A 17871-nucleotide genomic window follows, 5' to 3' on the forward strand; every position below is an offset into this window, starting at 1 on the left:
GATGAATGGGATGCTGCATGGAGATGAATCTTGATCTTCTTCATCTCCCATCTCAAAAAAGCATCCCTACTTAAAGGCATCTCGGACTTAGTCGATTTTTCATAAATTCTAAGAAAAACATATGTTAGGATGCTGCGAGATGAATAAGATGCTGCAAAGAGATGAATCTTGATCTTCTTCATCTCCCATCTCAATACAGCATCCCTACTTAAAGGCATCTCGGACTTAGTCGATTTTTCATAAATTCTAAGAAATTCATATGTTAGGATGCTGCGAGATGAATGGGATGCTGCATGGAGATGAATCTTGATCTCCTACATCTTCCATCTCAAAACAGCATCCCTACCTAAAGGCATCTCGGACTTAGTCGATTTTTCATAAATTCTAAGAAATTCATATGTTAGGATGCTGCGAGATGAATGGGATGCTGCATGGAGGAGAATCTTGATCTTCTTCATCTCCCATCTTAATACAGCATCCCTACTTAAAGGCATCTCGGACTTAGTCGATTTTTCATAAATTCGTAGAAATTCATATGTTAGGATGCTGCGAGATGAATGGGATGCTGAATGGAGATGAATCTTGATCTTGTTCATCTCCCATCTCAATACAGCATCCCTACTTAAAGCCATCTCGGACTTAGTCGATTTTTCATAAATTCTAAAAAAAACATATGTTTGGATGCTGCGAGATGAATGGGATGCTGCATGGAGAAGAATCTTGATCTTCTTCATCTCCCATCTCAATACAGCATCCCTACTTAAAGGCATCTCGGACTTAGTCGATTTTTCATAAATTCTAAGCATGGAGATGAATCTTGATCTTCTTCATCTCCCATCCTAATACAGCATCCCTACTTAAAGGCATTTCGGACTTAGTCGATTTTTCATAAATTCTAAGAAAAACATATGTTAGGATGCTGCGAGATGAATGGGATGCTGCATGGAGAAGAATATTGATCTTCTTCATCTCCCATCTTAATACAGCATCCCTACTTAAAGGCATCTCGGACTTAGTCGATTTTTCATAAATTCTAAGAAATTCATATGTTAGGATGCTGCGAGATGAATTGAATGGTGCATGGAGATGAATCTTGATCTTCTTCATCTCCCATCCTAATACAGCATCCCTACTTAAAGGCATCTCGGACTTAGTCGATTTTTCATAAATTCTAAGAAAAACATATGTTAGGATGCTGCGAGATGAATTGGATGGTGCATGGAGATGAATCTTGATCTTCTTCATCTCCCATCTCAATACAGCATCCCTACTTAAAGGCATCTTGGACTTAGTCGATTTTTCATTAATTCTAAGAAAAACATATGTCAGGATGCTGCGAGTTGAATGGGATGCTGCATGGAGATGAATCTTGATCTTCTTCATCTCCCATCTCAATACAGCATCCCTACTTAAAGCCATCTCGGACTTAGTCGATTTTTCATAAATTCTAAGAAAAACATATGTTAGGATGCTGCGAGATGAATGGGATGCTGCATGGAGATGAATCTTGATCTTCTTCATCTCCCATCTTAATACAGCATCCCTACTTAAAGGCATCTCGGACTTAGTCGATTTTTCATAAATTCTAAGAAAAACATATGTTAGGATGCTGCGAGATGAATGGGATGTTGCATGGAGATGTATCTTGATCTCCTACATCTCCCATCTCAATACAGCATCCCTACTTAAAGGCATCTTGGACTTAGTCGATTTTTCATAAATTCTAAGAAATTCATATGTTAGGATGCTGGGAGATGAATGGGACGCTGCATGGTGATGAATCTTGATCTCCTACATCTCTCATCTCAATACAGCATCCCTACTTAAAGCCATCTTGGACTTAGTCGGTTTTTCATAAATTCATAGAAATTCATATGTTAGGATGCTGGGAGATGAATGGAATGCTGCATGGAGATGAATCTGGATCTCCTACATCTCCCATCTTAATACAGCATCCCTACTTAAAGGCATCTCGGACTTAGTCGATTTTTCATAAATTCTAAGAAATTCATATGTAAGGATGCTGGGAGATAAATGGGATGCTGCATGGAGATGAATCTTGATCTCCTACATATCCCATCTTAATACAGCATCCCTACTTAAAGCCATCTCGGACTTAGTCGATTTTTCATAAATTCTAAGAAATTCATATGTTAGGATGCTGGGAGATGAATGGGATGCTGCATGGAGATGAATCTTGATCTTCTTCATCTCCGATCTTAATACAGCATCCCTACTTAAAGCCATCTCGGACTAAGTCGATTTTTCATAAATTCTAAGAAATTCATATGTTAGGATGCTGGGAGATGAATGGGATGCTGCATGGAGATGCATCTTGATCTCCTACATCTCCCATCTTAATACAGCATCCCTACTTAAAGGCATCTGGGACTTAGTCGATTTTTCATAAATTCTAAGAAAAACATATGTTAGGATGCTGCGAGATGAATGGGATGCTGCATGGAGATGAATCTTGATCTTCTTCATCTCCCATCTTAATACAGCATCCCTACTTAAAGGCATCTCGGACTTAGTCGATTTTTCATAAATTCTTAGAAATTCATATGTTAGGATGCTGGGAGATGAATGGGATGCTGCATGGAGATGAATCTTGATCTTCTTCATCTCCCATCTTTATACAGCATCCCTACTTAAAGGCATCTCGGACTTAGTCGATTTTTCATAAATTCTAAGAAATTCATATGTTAGGATGCTGGGAGATAAATGGGATGCTGCATGGAGATGAATCTTGATCTCCTACATCTCCCATCTCAATACAGCATCCCTACTTAAAGGCATCTCGGACCTAGTCGATTTTTCATAAATTCATAGAAATTCATATGTTAGGATGCTGCGAGATGAATGGGATGCTGCATGGAGATGAATCTTGATCTCCTACATCTCTCATCTCAATACAGCATCCCTACTTAAAGCCATCTCGGACTTAGTCGATTTTTCATAAATTCATAGAAATTCATATGTTAGGATGCTGCGAGATGAATGGGATGCTGCATGGAGATGAATCTTGATCTACTTCATTTCCCATCTTAATACAGCATCCCTACTTAAATGCATCTCGGACTTAGTCGATTTTTCATAAATTCTTAGAAAATCATATGTTAGGATGCTGCGAGATGAATGGGATGCTGCATGGAGATGAATCTTGATCTTCTTCATCTCCCATCTTAATACAGCATCCCTACTTAAAGGCATCTCGGACTTAGTCGATTTTTCATAAATTCTAAGAAATTCATATGTTAGGATGCTGGGAGATGAATGGGATGCTGCATGGAGATGAATCTGGATCTCCTACATCTCCCATCTCAATACAGCATCCCTACTTAAAGGCATCTCGGACTTAGTCGATTTTTCATAAATTCATAGAAATTCTTATGTTAGGATGCTGCGAGATGAATGGGATGCTGCATGGAGATGAATCTTGATCTACTTCATCTCCCATCCTAATACAGCATCCCTACTTAAATGCATCTCGGACTTAGTCGATTTTTCATAAATTCTAAGAAAAACATATGTTAGGATGCTGCGAGATGAATGGGATGCTGCATGGAGATGAATCTTGATCTTCTTCATCTCCCATCTTAATACAGCATCCCTACTTAAAGGCATCTCAGACTTAGTCGATTTTTCATAAATTCTAAGAAATTCATATGTTAGGATGCTGGGAGATGAATGGGATGCTGCATGGAGATGAATCTTGATCTCCTACATCTCCCATCTCAATACAGCATCCCTACTTAAAGGCATCTCGGACTTAGTCGATTTTTCATAAATTCATAGAAATTCATATGTTAGGATGCTGGGAGATGAATGGGATGCTGCATGGAGATGAATCTTGATCTCCTACATCTCTCATCTCAATACAGCATCCCTACTTAAAGCCATCTCGGACTTAGTCGATTTTTCATAAATTCATAGTAATTCATATGTTAGGATGCTGCGAGATGAATGGGATGCTGCATGGAGATGAATCTTGATCTTCTTCATCTCCCATCTTAATACAGCATCCCTACTTAAAGGCATCTCGGACTTAGTCGATTTTTCATAAATTCATAGAAATTCATATGTTAGGATGCTGCGAGATGAATGGGATGCTGCATGCAGATGAATATTGATCTCCTACATCTCCCGTCTCAATACAGCATCCCTACTTAAAGGCATCTCGGACTTAGTCGATTTTTCATAAATTCATAGAAATTCATATGTTAGGATGCTGGGAGATGAATGGGATGCTGCATGGAGATGAATCTTGATCTCCTACATCTCCCATCTTAATACAGCATCCCTACTTAAAGCCATCTCGGACTTAGTCGATTTTTCATAAATTCTAAGAAATTCATATGTTAGGATGCTGCGAGATGGATGGGATGCTGCATGGAGATGAATCTTGATCTCCTACATCTCCCATCTCAATACAGCATCCCTACTTAAAGGCATCTCGGACTTAGTCGATTTTTCAAAAATTCATAGAAATTCATATGTTAGGATGCTGCGAGATGAATGGGATGCTGCATGGAGATAAATCTTGATCTTCTTCATCTCCCATCTTAATACAGCATCCCTACTTAAAGGCATCTCGGACTTAGTCGATTTTTAATAAATTCTAAGAAAAACATATGTTTGGATGCTGCGAGATGAATGGGATGCTGCATGGAGATGAATCTTGATCTTCTTCATCTCCCGTCTTAATACAGCATCCCTACTTAAAGGCATCTCGGACTTAGTCGATTTTTCATAAATTCTAAGAAAAACATATGTTAGGATGCTGCGAGATGAATGGGATGTTGCATGGAGATGTATCTTGATCTCCTACATCTCCCATCTCAATACAGCATCCCTACTTAAAGGCATCTCGGACTTAGTCGATTTTTCATAAATTCTAAGAAATTCATATGTTAGGATGCTGGGAGATGAATGGGATGCTGCATGGAGATGAATCTTGATCTACTTCATCTCCCATCTTAATACAGCATTCCTACTTAAATGCATCTCGGACTTAGTCGATTTTTCATAAATTCATAGAAATTCATATGTTAGGATGCTGCGAGATGAATGGGATGCTGCATGGAGATGAATCTTGATCTTCTTCATCTCCGATCTTAATACAGCATCCCTACTTAAAGCCACCTCGGACTTAGTCGATTTTTCATAAATTCTAAGAAATTCATATGTTAGGATGCTGGGAGATGAATGGGATGCTGCATGGAGATGAATCTTGATCTCCTACATCTCCCATCTCAAAACAGCATCCCTGCTTAAAGGCATCTTGGACTTAGTCGATTTTTCATAAATTCTAAGAAATTCATATGTTAGGATGCTGGGAGATGAATGGGACGCTGCATGGTGATGAATCTTGATCTCCTACATCTCTCATCTCAATACAGCATCCCTACTTAAAGCCATCTCGGACTTAGTCGGTTTTTCATAAATTCATAGAAATTCATATGTTAGGATGCTGGGAGATGAATGGAATGCTACATGGAGATGAATCTGGATCTCCTACATCTCCCATCTTAATACAGCATCCCTACTTAAAGGCATCTCGGACTTAGTCGATTTTTCATAAATTCTAAGAAATTCATATGTAAGGATGCTGGGAGATAAATGGGATGCTGCATGGAGATGAATCTTGATCTCCTACATATCCCATCTTAATACAGCATCCCTACTTAAAGCCATCTCGGACTTAGTCGATTTTTCATAAATTCTAAGAAATTCATATGTTAGGATGCTGGGAGATGAATGGGATGCTGCATGGAGATGAATCTTGATCTTCTTCATCTCCGATCTTAATACAGCATCCCTACTTAAAGCCATCTCGGACTAAGTCGATTTTTCATAAATTCTAAGAAATTCATATGTTAGGATGCTGGGAGATGAATGGGATGCTGCATGGAGATGCATCTTGATCTCCTACATCTCCCATCTTAATACAGCATCCCTACTTAAAGGCATCTGGGACTTAGTCGATTTTTCATAAATTCTAAGAAAAACATATGTTAGGATGCTGCGAGATGAATGGGATGCTGCATGGAGATGAATCTTGATCTTCTTCATCTCCCATCTTAATACAGCATCCCTACTTAAAGGCATCTCGGACTTAGTCGATTTTTCATAAATTCATAGAAATTCATATGTTAGGATGCTGGGAGATGAATGGGATGCTGCATGGAGATGAATCTTGATCTTCTTCATCTCCCATCTTTATACAGCATCCCTACTTAAAGGCATCTCGGACTTAGTCGATTTTTCATAAATTCTAAGAAATTCATATGTTAGGATGCTGGGAGATAAATGGGATGCTGCATGGAGATGAATCTTGATCTCCTACATCTCCCATCTCAATACAGCATCCCTACTTAAAGGCATCTCGGACCTAGTCGATTTTTCATAAATTCATAGAAATTCATATGTTAGGATGCTGCGAGATGAATGGGATGCTGCATGGAGATGAATCTTGATCTCCTACATCTCTCATCTCAATACAGCATCCCTACTTAAAGCAATCTCGGACTTAGTCGATTTTTCATAAATTCATAGAAATTCATATGTTAGGATGCTGCGAGATGAATGGGATGCTGCATGGAGATGAATCTTGATCTACTTCATTTCCCATCTTAATACAGCATCCCTACTTAAATGCATCTCGGACTTAGTCGATTTTTCATAAATTCTAAGAAAATCATATGTTAGGATGCTGCGAGATGAATGGGATGCTGCATGGAGATGAATCTTGATCTTCTTCATCTCCCATCTTAATACAGCATCCCTACTTAAAGGCATCTCGGACTTAGTCGATTTTTCATAAATTCTAAGAAATTCATATGTTAGGATGCTGGGAGATGAATGGGATGCTGCATGGAGATGAATCTGGATCTCCTACATCTCCCATCTCAATACAGCATCCCTACTTAAAGGCATCTCGGACTTAGTCGATTTTTCATAAATTCATAGAAATTCTTATGTTAGGATGCTGCGAGATGAATGGGATGCTGCATGGAGATGAATCTTGATCTACTTCATCTCCCATCCTAATACAGCATCCCTACTTAAATGCATCTCGGACTTAGTCGATTTTTCATAAATTCTAAGAAAAACATATGTTAGGATGCTGCGAGATGAATGGGATGCTGCATGGAGATGAATCTTGATCTTCTTCATCTCCCATCTTAATACAGCATCCCTACTTAAAGGCATCTCGGACTTAGTCGATTTTTCATAAATTCTAAGAAATTCATATGTTAGGATGCTGGGAGATGAATGGTATGCTGCATGGAGATGAATCTTGATCTCCTACATCTCCCATCTCAATACAGCATCCCTACTTAAAGGCATCTCGGACTTAGTCGATTTTTCATAAATTCATAGAAATTCATATGTTAGGATGCTGGGAGATGAATGGGATGCTGCATGGAGATGAATCTTGATCTCCTACATCTCTCATCTCAATACAGCATCCCTACTTAAAGCCATCTCGGACTTAGTCGATTTTTCATAAATTCATAGTAATTCATATGTTAGGATGCTGCGAGATGAATGGGATGCTGCATGGAGATGAATCTTGATCTTCTTCATCTCCCATCTTAATACAGCATCCCTACTTAAAGGCATCTCGGACTTAGTCGATTTTTCATAAATTCATAGAAATTCATATGTTAGGATGCTGCGAGATGAATGGGATGCTGCATGCAGATGAATATTGATCTCCTACATCTCCCGTCTCAATACAGCATCCCTACTTAAAGGCATCTCGGACTTAGTCGATTTTTCATAAATTCATAGAAATTCATATGTTAGGATGCTGGGAGATGAATGGGATGCTGCATGGAGATGAATCTTGATCTCCTACATCTCCCATCTTAATACAGCATCCCTACTTAAAGCCATCTCGGACTTAGTCGATTTTTCATAAATTCTAAGAAATTCATATGTTAGGATGCTGCGAGATGGATGGGATGCTGCATGGAGATGAATCTTGATCTCCTACATCTCCCATCTCAATACAGCATCCCTACTTAAAGGCATCTCGGACTTAGTCGATTTTTCAAAAATTCATAGAAATTCATATGTTAGGATGCTGCGAGATGAATGGGATGCTGCGTGGAGATGAATCTTGATCTCCTACATCTCTCATCTCAATACAGCATCCCTGCTTAAAGGCATCTCGGACTTAGTCGATTTTTCATAAATTCTAAGAAATTCATATGTTAGGATGCTGCGAGATGAATGGGATGCTGCATGGAGATGAATCTTGATCTTCTTCATCTCCCATCCTAATACAGCATCCCTACTTAAAGGCATCTCGGACTTAGTCGATTTTTCATAAATTCTAAGAAATTCATATGTTAGGATGCTGGGAGATGAATGGGATGCTGCATGGAGATGAATCTTGATCTTCTCCATCTCCCATCTGAATACAGCATCCCTTCTTAAAGGCATCTCGGACTTAGTCGATTTTTCATAAATTCTAAGAAATTCATATGTTAGGATGCTGGGAGATGAATGGGATGCTGCATGGAGATGAATCTGGATCTCCTACATCTCCCATCTCAATACAGCATCCCTACTTAAAGGCATCTCGGACTTAGTCGATTTTTCATAAATTCATAGAAATTCTTATGTTAGGATGCTGCGAGATGAATGGGATGCTGCATGGAGATGAATCTTGATCTACTTCATCTCCCATCCTAATACAGCATCCCTACTTAAATGCATCTCGGACTTAGTCGATTTTTCATAAATTCTAAGAAAAACATATGTTAGGATGCTGCGAGATGAATGGGATGCTGCATGGAGATGAATCTTGATCTTCTTCATCTCCCATCTTAATACAGCATCCCTACTTAAAGGCATCTCGGACTTAGTCGATTTTTCATAAATTCTAAGAAATTCATATGTTAGGATGCTGGGAGATGAATGGGATGCTGCATGGAGATGAATCTTGATCTCCTACATCTCCCATCTCAATACAGCATCCCTACTTAAAGGCATCTCGGACTTAGTCGATTTTTCATAAATTCATAGAAATTCATATGTTAGGATGCTGGGAGATGAATGGGATGCTGCATGGAGATGAATCTTGATCTCCTACATCTCTCATCTCAATACAGCATCCCTACTTAAAGCCATCTCGGACTTAGTCGATTTTTCATAAATTCATAGTAATTCATATGTTAGGATGCTGCGAGATGAATGGGATGCTGCATGGAGATGAATCTTGATCTTCTTCATCTCCCATCTTAATACAGCATCCCTACTTAAAGGCATCTCGGACTTAGTCGATTTTTCATAAATTCATAGAAATTCATATGTTAGGATGCTGCGAGATGAATGGGATGCTGCATGCAGATGAATATTGATCTCCTACATCTCCCGTCTCAATACAGCATCCCTACTTAAAGGCATCTCGGACTTAGTCGATTTTTCATAAATTCATAGAAATTCATATGTTAGGATGCTGGGAGATGAATGGGATGCTGCATGGAGATGAATCTTGATCTTCTACATCTCCCATCTTAATACAGCATCCCTACTTAAAGGCATCTCGGACTTAGTCGATTTTTAATAAATTCTAAGAAAAACATATGTTTGGATGCTGCGAGATGAATGGGATGCTGCATGGAGATGAATCTTGATCTTCTTCATCTCCCGTCTTAATACAGCATCCCTACTTAAAGGCATCTCGGACTTAGTCGATTTTTCATAAATTCTAAGAAAAACATATGTTAGGATGCTGCGAGATGAATGGGATGCTGCATGGAGATGAATCTTGATCTTCTTCATCTCCCATCTTAATACAGCATCCCTACTTAAAGGCATCTCGGACTTAGTCGATTTTTCATAAATTCTAAGAAATTCATATGTTAGGATGCTGGGAGATGAATGGGATGCTGCATGGAGATGAATCTTGATCTCCTACATCTCCCATCTCAATACAGCATCCCTACTTAAAGGCATCTCGGACTTAGTCGATTTTTCATAAATTCATAGAAATTCATATGTTAGGATGCTGGGAGATGAATGGGATGCTGCATGGAGATGAATCTTGATCTCCTACATCTCCCATCTTAATACAGCATCCCTACTTAAAGCCATCTCGGACTTAGTCGATTTTTCATAAATTCTAAGAAATTCATATGTTAGGATGCTGCGAGATGGATGGGATGCTGCATGGAGATGAATCTTGATCTCCTACATCTCCCATCTCAATACAGCATCCCTACTTAAAGGCATCTCGGACTTAGTCGATTTTTCAAAAATTCATAGAAATTCATATGTTAGGATGCTGCGAGATGAATGGGATGCTGCGTGGAGATGAATCTTGATCTCCTACATCTCTCATCTCAATACAGCATCCCTACTTAAAGGCATCTCGGACTTAGTCGATTTTTCATAAATTCTAAGAAATTCATATGTTAGGATGCTGCGAGATGAATGGGATGCTGCATGGAGATAAATCTTGATCTTCTTCATCTCCCATCTTAATACAGCATCCCTACTTAAAGGCATCTCGGACTTAGTCGATTTTTAATAAATTCTAAGAAAAACATATGTTTGGATGCTGCGAGATGAATGGGATGCTGCATGGAGATGAATCTTGATCTTCTTCATCTCCCGTCTTAATACAGCATCCCTACTTAAAGGCATCTCGGACTTAGTCGATTTTTCATAAATTCTAAGAAAAACATATGTTAGGATGCTGCGAGATGAATGGGATGTTGCATGGAGATGTATCTTGATCTCCTACATCTCCCATCTCAATACAGCATCCCTACTTAAAGGCATCTCGGACTTAGTCGATTTTTCATAAATTCTAAGAAATTCATATGTTAGGATGCTGGGAGATGAATGGGATGCTGCATGGAGATGAATCTTGATCTCCTACATCTCCCATCTTAATACAGCATCCCTACTTAAAGCCATCTCGGACTTAGTCGATTTTTCATAAATTCTAAGAAATTCATATGTTAGGATGCTGGGAGATGAATGGGATGCTGCATGGAGATGAATCTTGATCTCCTACATCTCCCATCTCAATACAGCATCCCTACTTAAAGGCATCTCGGACTTAGTCGATTTTTCATAAATTCATAGAAATTCATATGTTAGGATGCTGCGAGATGAATGGGATGCTGCATGGAGATGAATCTTGATCTTCTTCATCTCCCATCTTAATACAGCATCCCTGCTTAAAGGCATCTCGGACTTAGTCGATTTTTCATAAATTCATAGAAATTCATATGTTAGGATGCTGCGAGATGAATGGGATGCTGCATGGAGATGAATCTTGATCTCCTACATCTCTCATCTCAATACAGCATCCCTACTTAAAGCCATGTCGGACTTAGTCGATTTTTCATAAATTCATAGAAATTCATATGTTAGGATGCTGCGAGATGAATGGGATGCTGCACGGAGATGAATCTTGATCTCCTACATCTCTCATCTCAATACAGCATCCCTACTTAAAGGCATCTCGGACTTAGTCGATTTTTCTTAAATTCTAAGAAAAACATATGTTAGGATGCTGGGAGATGAATGGGATGCTGCATGGAGATGAATTTAGATCTTCTTCATCTCCCATCCTAATACAGCATCCCTACCTAAAGGCATCTCGGACTTAGTCGATTTTTCATAAATTCTAAGAAAAACATATGTTAGGATGCTGGGAGATGAATGGGATGCTGCATGGAGATGAATCTTGATCTTCTCCATCTCCCATCTGCATACAGCATCCCTACTTAAAGGCATCTCGGACTTAGTCGATTTTTCATAAATTCATAGAAATTCATATGTTAGGATGCTGCGAGATGAATGGGATGCTGCATGCAGATGAATATTGATCTCCTACATCTCCCGTCTCAATACAGCATCCCTACTTAAAGCCATCTCGGACTTAGTCGATTTTTCATAAATTCTAAGAAAAACATATGTTAGGATGCTGCGAGATGAATGGGATGCTGCATGGAGATGAATCTTGATCTTCTTCAGCTCCCATCTTAATACAGCATCCCTACTTAAATGCATCTCGGACTTAGTCGATTTTTCATAAATTCTAAAAAATTCATATGTAAGGATGCTGCGAGATGAATGGGATGCTGCATGGAGATGAATCTTGATCTTCTTCATCTCCCATCTTAATACAGCATCCCTACTTAAAGGCATTTCGGACTTAGTCGATTTTTCATAAATTCTAAGAAAAATATATGTTAGGATGCTGCGAAAGGAATGGGATGCTGCATGGAGATGAATCTTGATCTTCTTCATCTCCCATCTCAATACAGCATCCCTACTTAAAGCCATCTCGGTCTTAGTCGATTTTTCATAAATTCATAGAAATTCATATGTTAGGATGCTGGGAGATGAATGGGATGCTGCATGGAGATGAATCTTGATCTCCTACATCTCTCATCTCAATACAGCATCCCTACTTAAAGGCATCTCGGACTTAGTCGATTTTTCATAAATTCATAGAAATTCATATGTTAGGATGCTGCGAGATGAATGGGATGCTGCATGGAGATGAATCTTGATCTACTTCATCTCCCATCTTAATACAGCATTCCTACTTAAATGCATCTCGGACTTAGTCGATTTTTCATAAATTCATAGAAATTCATATGTTAGGATGCTGCGAGATGAATGGGATGCTGCATGGAGATGAATCTTGATCTTCTTCATCTCCGATCTTAATACAGCATCCCTACTTAAAGCCACCTCGGACTTAGTCGATTTTTCATAAATTCTAAGAAATTCATATGTTAGGATGCTGGGAGATGAATGGGATGCTGCATGGAGATGAATCTTGATCTCCTACATCTCCCATCTCAAAACAGCATCCCTGCTTAAAGGCATCTTGGACTTAGTCGATTTTTCATAAATTCTAAGAAATTCATATGTTAGGATGCTGGGAGATGAATGGGACGCTGCATGGTGATGAATCTTGATCTCCTACATCTCTCATCTCAATACAGCATCCCTACTTAAAGCCATCTCGGACTTAGTCGGTTTTTCATAAATTCATAGAAATTCATATGTTAGGATGCTGGGAGATGAATGGAATGCTGCATGGAGATGAATCTGGATCTCCTACATCTCCCATCTTAATACAGCATCCCTACTTAAAGCCATCTCGGACTTAGTCGATTTTTCATAAATTCTAAGAAATTCATATGTTAGGATGCTGGGAGATGAATGGGATGCTGCATGGAGATGAATCTTGATCTTCTTCATCTCCGATCTTAATACAGCATCCCTACTTAAATGCATCTCGGACTAAGTCGATTTTTCATAAATTCTAAGAAATTCATATGTAAGGATGCTGGGAGATAAATGGGATGCTGCATGGAGATGAATCTTGATCTCCTACATATCCCATCTTAATACAGCATCCCTACTTAAAGCCATCTCGGACTTAGTCGATTTTTCATAAATTCTAAGAAATTCATATGTTAGGATGCTGGGAGATGAATGGGATGCTGCATGGAGATGAATCTTGATCTTCTTCATCTCCGATCTTAATACAGCATCCCTACTTAAAGCCATCTCGGACTAAGTCGATTTTTCATAAATTCTAAGAAATTCATATGTTAGGATGCTGGGAGATGAATGGGATGCTGCATGGAGATGCATCTTGATCTCCTACATCTCCCATCTTAATACAGCATCCCTACTTAAAGGCATCTGGGACTTAGTCGATTTTTCATAAATTCTAAGAAAAACATATGTTAGGATGCTGCGAGATGAATGGGATGCTGCATGGAGATGAATCTTGATCTTCTTCATCTCCCATCTTAATACAGCATCCCTACTTAAAGGCATCTCGGACTTAGTCGATTTTTCATAAATTCTTAGAAATTCATATGTTAGGATGCTGGGAGATGAATGGGATGCTGCATGGAGATGAATCTTGATCTTCTTCATCTCCCATCTTTATACAGCATCCCTACTTAAAGGCATCTCGGACTTAGTCGATTTTTCATAAATTCTAAGAAATTCATATGTTAGGATGCTGGGAGATAAATGGGATGCTGCATGGAGATGAATCTTGATCTCCTACATCTCCCATCTCAATACAGCATCCCTACTTAAAGGCATCTCGGACCTAGTCGATTTTTCATAAATTCATAGAAATTCATATGTTAGGATGCTGCGAGATGAATGGGATGCTGCATGGAGATGAATCTTGATCTCCTACATCTCTCATCTCAATACAGCATCCCTACTTAAAGCCATCTCGGACTTAGTCGATTTTTCATAAATTCATAGAAATTCATATGTTAGGATGCTGCGAGATGAATGGGATGCTGCATGGAGATGAATCTTGATCTACTTCATTTCCCATCTTAATACAGCATCCCTACTTAAATGCATCTCGGACTTAGTCGATTTTTCATAAATTCTAAGAAAATCATATGTTAGGATGCTGCGAGATGAATGGGATGCTGCATGGAGATGAATCTTGATCTTCTTCATCTCCCATCTTAATACAGCATCCCTACTTAAAGGCATCTCGGACTTAGTCGATTTTTCATAAATTCTAAGAAATTCATATGTTAGGATGCTGGGAGATGAATGGGATGCTGCATGGAGATGAATCTGGATCTCCTACATCTCCCATCTCAATACAGCATCCCTACTTAAAGGCATCTCGGACTTAGTCGATTTTTCATAAATTCATAGAAATTCTTATGTTAGGATGCTGCGAGATGAATGGGATGCTGCATGGAGATGAATCTTGATCTACTTCATCTCCCATCCTAATACAGCATCCCTACTTAAATGCATCTCGGACTTAGTCGATTTTTCATAAATTCTAAGAAAAACATATGTTAGGATGCTGCGAGATGAATGGGATGCTGCATGGAGATGAATCTTGATCTTCTTCATCTCCCATCTTAATACAGCATCCCTACTTAAAGGCATCTCAGACTTAGTCGATTTTTCATAAATTCTAAGAAATTCATATGTTAGGATGCTGGGAGATGAATGGGATGCTGCATGGAGATGAATCTTGATCTCCTACATCTCCCATCTCAATACAGCATCCCTACTTAAAGGCATCTCGGACTTAGTCGATTTTTCATAAATTCATAGAAATTCATATGTTAGGATGCTGGGAGATGAATGGGATGCTGCATGGAGATGAATCTTGATCTCCTACATCTCTCATCTCAATACAGCATCCCTACTTAAAGCCATCTCGGACTTAGTCGATTTTTCATAAATTCATAGTAATTCATATGTTAGGATGCTGCGAGATGAATGGGATGCTGCATGGAGATGAATCTTGATCTTCTTCATCTCCCATCTTAATACAGCATCCCTACTTAAAGGCATCTCGGACTTAGTCGATTTTTCATAAATTCATAGAAATTCATATGTTAGGATGCTGCGAGATGAATGGGATGCTGCATGCAGATGAATATTGATCTCCTACATCTCCCGTCTCAATACAGCATCCCTACTTAAAGGCATCTCGGACTTAGTCGATTTTTCATAAATTCATAGAAATTCATATGTTAGGAAGCTGGGAGATGAATGGGATGCTGCATGGAGATGAATCTTGATCTCCTACATCTCCCATCTTAATACAGCATCCCTACTTAAAGCCATCTCGGACTTAGTCGATTTTTCATAAATTCTAAGAAATTCATATGTTAGGATGCTGCGAGATGGATGGGATGCTGCATGGAGATGAATCTTGATCTCCTACATCTCCCATCTCAATACAGCATCCCTACTTAAAGGCATCTCGGACTTAGTCGATTTTTCAAAAATTCATAGAAATTCATATGTTAGGATGCTGCGAGATGAATGGGATGCTGCATGGAGATAAATCTTGATCTTCTTCATCTCCCATCTTAATACAGCATCCCTACTTAAAGGCATCTCGGACTTAGTCGATTTTTAATAAATTCTAAGAAAAACATATGTTTGGATGCTGCGAGATGAATGGGATGCTGCATGGAGATGAATCTTGATCTTCTTCATCTCCCGTCTTAATACAGCATCCCTACTTAAAGGCATCTCGGACTTAGTCGATTTTTCATAAATTCTAAGAAAAACATATGTTAGGATGCTGCGAGATGAATGGGATGTTGCATGGAGATGTATCTTGATCTCCTACATCTCCCATCTCCATACAGCATCCCTACTTAAAGGCATCTCGGACTTAGTCGATTTTTCATAAATTCTAAGAAATTCATATGTTAGGATGCTGGGAGATGAATGGGATGCTGCATGGAGATGAATCTTGATCTCCTACATCTCCCATCTTAATACAGCATCCCTACTTAAAGCCATCTCGGACTTAGTCGATTTTTCATAAATTCTAAGAAATTCATATGTTAGGATGCTGGGAGATGAATGGGATGCTGCATGGAGATGAATCTTGATCTCCTACATCTCCCATCTCAATACAGCATCCCTACTTAAAGGCATCTCGGACTTAGTCGATTTTTCATAAATTCATAGAAATTCATATGTTAGGATGCTGCGAGATGAATGGGATGCTGCATGGAGATGAATCTTGATCTTCTTCATCTCCCATCTTAATACAGCATCCCTACTTAAAGGCATCTCGGACTTAGTCGATTTTTCATAAATTCATAGAAATTCATATGTTAGGATGCTGCGAGATGAATGGGATGCTGCATGGAGATGAATCTTGATCTCCTACATCTCTCATCTCAATACAGCATCCCTACTTAAAGCCATGTCGGACTTAGTCGATTTTTCATAAATTCATAGAAATTCATATGTTAGGATGCTGCGAGATGAATGGGATGCTGCACGGAGATGAATCTTGATCTCCTACATCTCTCATCTCAATACAGCATCCCTACTTAAAGGCATCTCGGACTTAGTCGATTTTTCATAAATTCTAAGAAAAACATATGTTAGGATGCTGGGAGATGAATGGGATGCTGCATGGAGATGAATTTAGATCTTCTTCATCTCCCATCCTAATACAGCATCCCTACCTAAAGGCATCTCGGACTTAGTCGATTTTTCATAAATTCTAAGAAAAACATATGTTAGGATGCTGGGAGATGAATGGGATGCTGCATGGAGATGAATCTTGATCTTCTCCATCTCCCATCTGAATACAGCATCCCTACTTAAAGGCATCTCGGACTTAGTCGATTTTTCATAAATTCATAGAAATTCATATGTTAGGATGCTGCGAGATGAATGGGATGCTGCATGCAGATGAATATTGATCTCCTACATCTCCCGTCTCAATACAGCATCCCTACTTAAAGCAATCTCGGACTTAGTCGATTTTTCATAAATTCTAAGAAAAACATATGTTAGGATGCTGCGAGATGAATGGGATGCTGCATGGAGATGAATCTTGATCTTCTTCAGCTCCCATCTTAATACAGCATCCCTACTTAAATGCATCTCGGACTTAGTCGATTTTTCATAAATTCTAAAAAATTCATATGTAAGGATGCTGCGAGATGAATGGGATGCTGCATGGAGATGAATCTTGATCTTCTTCATCTCCCATCTTAATACAGCATCCCTACTTAAAGGCATTTCGGACTTAGTCGATTTTTCATAAATTCTAAGAAAAATATATGTTAGGATGCTGCGAAAGGAATGGGATGCTGCATGGAGATGAATCTTGATCTTCTTCATCTCCCATCTCAATACAGCATCCCTACTTAAAGCCATCTCGGTCTTAGTCGATTTTTCATAAATTCATAGAAATTCATATGTTAGGATGCTGGGAGATGAATGGGATGCTGCATGGAGATGAATCTTGATCTCCTACATCTCTCATCTCCATGCAGCATCCCTACTTAAAGGCATCTCGGACTTAGTCGATTTTTCATAAATTCA

The sequence above is a fragment of the Anopheles coustani genome (assembly GCF_943734705.1).
Source record: "Anopheles coustani chromosome X unlocalized genomic scaffold, idAnoCousDA_361_x.2 X_unloc_30, whole genome shotgun sequence".
Classification (NCBI taxonomy): Eukaryota; Metazoa; Arthropoda; class Insecta; order Diptera; family Culicidae; genus Anopheles; species Anopheles coustani.